This window comes from Crocuta crocuta, unplaced genomic scaffold, assembly GCF_008692635.1.
Source record: "Crocuta crocuta isolate KB4526 unplaced genomic scaffold, BGI_CrCroc_1.0 scaffold270, whole genome shotgun sequence".
NCBI lineage: Eukaryota > Metazoa > Chordata > Mammalia > Carnivora > Hyaenidae > Crocuta > Crocuta crocuta.
Genome location: NW_027527569.1, coordinates 3,928,168 through 3,934,167, shown reverse-complemented (window position 1 = coordinate 3,934,167; position 6,000 = coordinate 3,928,168).

Below are 6,000 nucleotides of genomic sequence, written 5' to 3'. Positions count from 1 at the left end.
TATATATATATATATATATATATATATATACACATATATATATAATTATATATATATACATATGTTTTTAACTTCAGCATAGTTAACATAAGGTACAGTGTTAGATTGTCATCGGATGCAACTATTAATAGTGCATGGCCAGTCTTTTTTCATTTCACTCCTATTTATCCCTCTCTACTGAGATATCCTGAAGCGCATGCCAAGCATTATAACATTTTGAGGGAAAGTGATATTTCTCTGAGTTCAAGTTTGAAGGATGCTTAGGAGCTCACTCTCATGAGAAGAGGCTAGGGAGCCTCCAAGTGGAGGGCTGTTTGAACATCAGCGGGAGGGCAGGGAGCTAAATCACAGTCAGGACCAGTTTGGCTTGAGGGAAGAATTTCACAGTCATTTGTGGGAAATAAGGTTGAAAAAAGAGGTAAGGCTAGCAAGTAAGCTCTGTGAGGGCAAGAGCTGTAGTTATCTTCTCCTACACCTTGAATGCCCGCAGTGCCCAATGGAGCATAGGGCTCAAAGGCTGTGGATAGAATGCATCCGTGAAAATGGAGGCCGATGATGGTGGTTTTGCGATGGTGGGGTCTTATGCTTATTCTGGAGCCACTGATTTAGTTTAATTAATTGGCAAGGGGGGTTGTTACATGGTTAAATGGTATTTGTGATGAATTCAAACAGAAACACATATATTGATAAGTATGCCTACTTCTATGTGAGGCTCCATACGGCAGGGCCTGAGCAACCATCACCTAACTCAGTGTAGCTCTCTCTCAGCTGAGTCTGCAGAAATCATAAACCTCACCGGAACTTTTTTCTTTTTCTTTCTTGTTTTTTTCTTTTTTTACTTTTAAAACAATGATCATCTGTGATTTTTAAAAACCCACTTCATAGCATTAGCCTCAGGATAAAGTGGTAAAGGAAAGCATTAAAAATACTTTTTAAAGTGCTATGTAGTTTTAGGGAAGAGCAATATTTCCACAAAATATTTAAAAATATAAGCTGTGATTGCTTTGTGTAATGTGATTTCCTATCAACTGGAGGGAACTAGGGTACAGTGATTCCTGGGAGTGATTCCTGAGGAGGTGGCCCTGCCTTGTTCTTGGTTCACGGGGTAGAGTCTGATTTCCTACGCTCAGCCAGCTTTGTGGCTACTTGAGCTTGTATAAGAGGGCGGGGTACAGAGTGCACAGTAAGGCTTCAGTTTGCATTCATTTGGTCTGTTACACATATCTGGAAATTGCTTAGAGATCTGTGGCATGTGGGTTAGCTTGGAAGATGACTGAGTGAGAGGAAGTCAAGTAGAGGGGGAGGGCGTGTGACCAGCACATTTAGACTGTCAAGGGCTGTGCCCTGAGGCAGAAAATGGGCCCTTGCAATAGGCCAGCTGGGGATGCCTGGTTCCAGAGGCTCAGGGTCTTCATCTCCTGCAGGAGCTCCCAGGGCTTCAGAATGGAGGTTTTTGTCCCTTAGGATGCATCTGCATTGCCTGGAGGCCAGGTCAGAAACACAGATTGCTGGGCCCCAGAGTTTCTCATTCTTTGGTCTGAGTGGGGCTTAATAATTGCATATTTTACGAGTTTCCAAGTGAAGCTGATTCTATTGGTCCCTGTACCACACTTTGAGAACAATTGCCTGAACATGATGACTTTATTTTTTCTTTAATTTTATTTATTTAAATAATCTTTTCTTCCAATGTGTGGCTCGAACTCATGGCCCCAAGATCAAGAGTCAAATGCTCTTGCAACTGAGCCAGCCAGACGCCCCTCTTTTTCTTTTTTAAGATTTAAATTTTTTTTTTTTTTTTTTTTAGTAATCTCTACATCCAGTGTGGGGCTTGAACTTACAACCTTGAGATCAAGAGTCATATGCTCCACTGACAGAGCCAGTAGGGGCCCCTGAAAATGATGACTTTCTTTCTTTTTTTTTTAATGTTTTTATTTCTAGGAGAGAGAGAGAGACACCGTGAGCAGGGGAGGATCAGAGAGAGAGGGAGACACAGAGCCTGAAACAGGCTCCAGGCGCTGAGCTGGCAGTCAGCACAGAGCCCGACGTGGGGCTCGAACCCACCAACCACGAGATCATGACCTAAGCGAAAGTCGGATGCTCAACTGACTAAGCCACCCAGGCACCCCAAAATGATGACTTTCTTAATAAATCATCTGTCTTAGAAATCAGACCTAGAAACCTAGCCACTTGCTAACGTCACAAAGCAAGCTCCAGGGCCAGTTTTACAGACTCCCAGGCCTCTCCTTGCCCTGCATCCTGCCAGCTTAACAAAAATCATTGAGGGCACCTGGGTGGCTCAGTTGGTTCACTGTCCAGCTCTTAGTTTCGGCTCAGCTCATGATCTCACAGTTCATGAGTTCGAGCCCGGGCTTGGTGCTGACAGTGTGGCGCCTGCTCAGAATTCTCTTTCCCTTTCTCTCTGCCCCTCCCCACATGTGCCTGTGCATGTGTGCCACATACTCTCTCTCTCTCTCTCTCCCCCAAAATAAACTTTAAAAAATCACTGAGGTTGTTCCCTAGTTATTTTGCACTATTGCAAGTCTCCCAGTTAATGTGTGTGTTGAATACAGTATTTGAATAAGTATGTTTTTGGACATAATAATGTTTTTATAAACTAAGAGTACCACTGTATATACTGTAAGATAATTTCAAAGAATTCATACTTATAAAGTGGCATATTAGACCATTCTTCTAGTTGGACTATTATTTGAAAGCAGGTGGTTGAATCCTATGGGCTCCAGTAGAATTCCAGGTGTAGCTAATCTTGCTGATGCCTCCTTATTTTATAACCTACCATTTTTTTTCTGGCGCCCTGGCTGTTGCCATTTTCCCTTCTGCTCCACTTAATATACATACTGGCTTATGGTACCTGGAAAACCTGTGGGAACAGAGCAGTTTGGGAACAGAACAGCGGGATTCAAACAAGGCATGATGAGCAAGCAGGCTTTCAGCCAACGAAGCCCTTCATCGTTGTAAAGATGACTACGTCTGCATTGAGCTTGCTCCAAATCCTGGAAGCACACGATGTATGGACTCAGCAGGACCAAGAACCCCAGTGTGCTGGCTCACCGCTGTTGGGCAGACATAACCAGCAGTCTCCCTGTTGAACTTAAATGAAAACTTGATTGTGTGCTTCTTCTTTGGGTGTCTATGCATGTTAGTTAACCATTTGGCTATAAGTTCCTAGTGGCAAAGGAGCCGTGACTTAAAATACAACTTGTTGGGGCGCCTGGGTGGCTCACTTGGTTAAGCACCCGACTTCAATCAGGTCATGATCTCAAAGTTTGTGTGTTCGAGTCCCTCGCTGGGCTCTGTGCTGACAGCTCAGAGCCTGGAGCCTGCTTTGGATTCTGTGTCTCCCTCTCTCTCTCTGCCCCTCCCCCGCTGGTGCTCTCTTTCTCTTTCTGTCTCTCTCTCAAAACTAAAGAAACATTTTTTTAAAAAGTACAGTTTTGTTGTGTCATATGCGTTCATTCATTCATTTGTTCAGTCTCAGCTACTCCTTTGCTAAGCATTGATTCAGTGTCATGTGCCGGACTTGGCATACGAACCACAAAGATGAGTATAGTACAGTTTTAGACTACTAGGGGCTTTCGTGGTACTAGAGGAGAGAAGTCATGGAAGCAGCTAATTTCAAAGTGAGTATTGAATAGACGCATGTATAATGACTGATGGAATGAGGAGTCTTAGAGAAGTCCTCCAGTGGAGATGACAACAGACCTGAGGTCGCGGCAGAGGAGTGGAGACATTTTAATCTAGGCTGAAGAAACAATACGTGTAAAGGCAAGATCAGAAAGAGAATGACTTACTCAGCATGGCTGCCTGGCAGGGTGTGGCAAGGGAGGGGCAGCAGATGGGACCGGAAAAGTGAGCAAGGACATCAAACAAAACATTTGCACCCATAACTGGATATACCAGCCTTTGTCCTGTGTAATTTGGAGTTGATTGCTTAAATATGAAGTAGGGAAATTTCTGGAAGTGTGAGAGAACTGATTGTGGGGTTTTTAACATTAATTTTAACCTTAAAGACAATTGCCTTTGTTTATAATGAAACTGAGAATAAGTATTCAGCTAAATGTGTATTAGGAAGGGCAGTTTCAGTGATCAAAAAGGTTCAGTTTTCTATCGGATGGTTGTAGACAGACTCTACTATCCTATTTCAGTCATGCTGTTTGAATAGTCTAACTATAATAAGAAAAAGGACAAGGATTCTAACAAAAGGAGTTTGTTCTCATGGACCAAACAATATAAATCTTCTCGAAGTCTGTAAACCTTTTGTCCTCTCAGCAGGAACCATGCCGTGGGACTGCTTTGTTGGATTATCAATATTATAAAGGTCCCATATTTTTCAAATCTGTATTTACAGTCTTGAATATCAAGAGAATGAGTGATGTTCTGAGTGCCTTTTCTTTTGCATTTTTAGTATATGTGTTTTAGTCTACTTGAGCTGCTGTAATAGAATACCATAGACTGGATGGCTTGTAAACATTTATTTCTCACAGTTCTGGAGGCTGGAGATTCCAAGATCAGGATGCTGGCAGATTTGGTGTCTGATGAGAGCCCTCTTCCTGGTTCCTGTAGTGTCACCCTGTTCTCGCATAGCAGAAGGGGCACAGGAGCTCTCTGGGNTCATGATCTAAGCGAAAGTCGGACGCTTAACCGACTAAGCCACCCAGGCGCCCCTCTGGGGTCTCTTTTATAAGGGCACTGAGATCAGTCATGGTCTCTTCTTTCACGCCTAATAGCTTCCCAAAGGCCCCAACTCTAAATGTCATCACATTGGAGATGAGGTTTCAAGACATTTTGTGGGGGGACACAACCATTCACTGTATAGCAATATGTACCAAAGTACAGTGCTTCTTTGATCTGCTGCTATTAGTTTTTCTTAGACACTTAGAATTACAACATTCAGAGGAAGTTATGTCCAGTACAAAAGAGAAAGAGTGAAAAGAACCAGTCTGGGAAAGGAGAGGAGGTTCTGGTTGTTGTTGACAAGGCTTAGAGAGAACCCAATCTTTCTTTCATATTAATTTATTTAATAGTTAACATTCATGAACATTTATTAAGTCCCACAATAAGCTAGGCATGAGACTTGATGAGGAGACCGAGATAAAGGCCTGGGTCCTGCTTTCAAAGAGCTGAAACCTAGGGTAACAAGACATGATAATGAAGTACAATGAATTATTTGGCAGAAGTCACTCCAGAGTGTCGCAAAGATACAGAGAAACAGCATCTAACTCAATGTTGGGGATGGAGTGAGTGAAGGGTTCAGAGGCAAAGAATGTATCCAAGAGATACTAATCCTTGACTCAGGTCTTTAAAAAATTATCATTAAAAAATTGTTATTGGGGTGCCTGGGTGGCTCAGTCGGTTGGGCATCTGACTTTGGCTCAGGTCATAATCTCACAGTTTGTGGGTTCGAGCCCTGCATCGGGCTCTGTGCTGACAGCTAGCTCAGAGCCTGGAGCCTGCTTCGGATTCTGTGTCTCCCTCTCTCTCTGACCCTCCCCTGCACACACACTCTCTCTCTCTTTTTTTTCCCCTCTCTCTCTCAGAAATAAATAGAACATTAAAAAAATTTAAAAAATTGTTGTTTATGAGATGTTTCAAACATTGAAAAGTACAGATAATAATGGCACCCTTATGACTACCATCCAGATTTAACAGATGGTAATATAGGCACCATATTATTTTCTGTACTTTGCAATATTTGAAATGTTTCATAAAACAGGAGTGGGACCCTATACCTTGGCAAACTCTTTTGCAATTAGAAGTTGTGGATGTTTTGGGGGGTAGTACTCCTGATGTATAAGCTTTAAATCTTAGTAAGCCTTTTGGATCTGTAACCTCATTTGGCTGTCACTCCAGTCCCCAGCAGGTACAGGACAAGTATTTGAGGCCTCATTTTGTAAATCAGGAACCAGAGGCACAGAGAAAAAGTCATTGACAAGAATAAGTGCTGTAAGAACATATAATTTATTGGAAATGCTTATATTTGTC